The following is a 1372-nucleotide window of genomic DNA, read 5'->3' on the forward strand; positions in this document are numbered from 1 at the left end:
TCAACAACAATGAAAAAGATGAAAAGAAAATACATAAAGAAAAAGACAGCATAGAAAATTAAGTGGAACAAAGAAACTGTGAACAATGCACAAAAAAGGGCATCAAAATGACAGCACTAAACTCATACCTATCAATAATCACACTGAATATAAATGGACTAAATGTACCAATAAAGAGACAGAGAGTGGCATATTGGATAAAAAAAAAACACAATCCATCTAAATGCTGCCTACAAGAGACACACTTTAGACTTAAAGACACAAACTAAAACTCAAAGTATAGAAGAAATATATCAAGCAAACAACACTCAAAAAAAGAACAAGAGTGGCAATACTAAACTCTGACAAAATAGACTTCAAAGCAAAATCCACCACAAAGGATAAGGAAGGACACTACATAATGATTAACGAAAGGGTCAATATGCCAGGTGGACATAACCATAATAAATATTTATGCACCCAATGACAAGGCTCCAAAATACATAAAACACACTCTAATAGCATTGAAAAGAGAGTTAGCCAGCTCCACAATAGTAATAGGAGACTTCAACATACCACTTTTGGTGAAGGACAGAACATCCAGAAAGAAGCTCAACAAAGATACGGAAGATCTAAATGCTACAATCAACCAACTTGATCTCATAGACATATACAGAATGCTCTAACCAACAGCAGCCAAGTATACTTTCTTTTCCAACATACATAGACCATTCTCCAGAATAGACCACATACTAGGCAATAAAGCAAGCCTTAACAAAATCCAAAGCATCGAAATATTACAAAGCATCTTTTCTGACCCTAAGGCATAAAAGTAGAAGTCAATAACAGAAAAAGCAAGGAAAAAAAAAATCAAACACGTGGAAACTGAACAACTCCTTGCTCAAAAACTACTCAGTTATAGAAGAAATTAAGGATGGAATAAAGAAATTCATAGAATCAAATGAGAATAAAAACACATCCTACCAGAAACTTTGAGGCACAGCAAAAGCCATGTCATAGGTCAATTTCTAGCAATAAACATACACATCCAAAAAGAAGAAAGGGCCAAAAACAAAACTTTAACCCTAGAACTCAAACAAGTACAAAGAGAGCAGCAAAAGAAGCCATTAGGCACCAGAAGAAAGGAAATAATAAGAATTAGAGAAGAATTAAATGAAATAGAGAATAGGAAAACAATTGAAAGAGTTAACAAGACCAAAAGCTGGTTCTTTGAAAAGATCAACAAAATCAATAAACCACTGGCCAAACTGATGAAAGAAAAACAGGAGAGGAAGCAAATAACCCATTTAAGAAATGAGATAGGTGATATCACAACAGACCCAACTGAAATTAAAAGAATCATAACAGAATGCTATGAAAAATTGTACTCTAA

Source organism: Trichechus manatus, unplaced genomic scaffold (assembly GCF_000243295.1).
Source record: "Trichechus manatus latirostris isolate Lorelei unplaced genomic scaffold, TriManLat1.0 scaffold00408, whole genome shotgun sequence".
Lineage (NCBI taxonomy): Eukaryota > Metazoa > Chordata > Mammalia > Sirenia > Trichechidae > Trichechus > Trichechus manatus.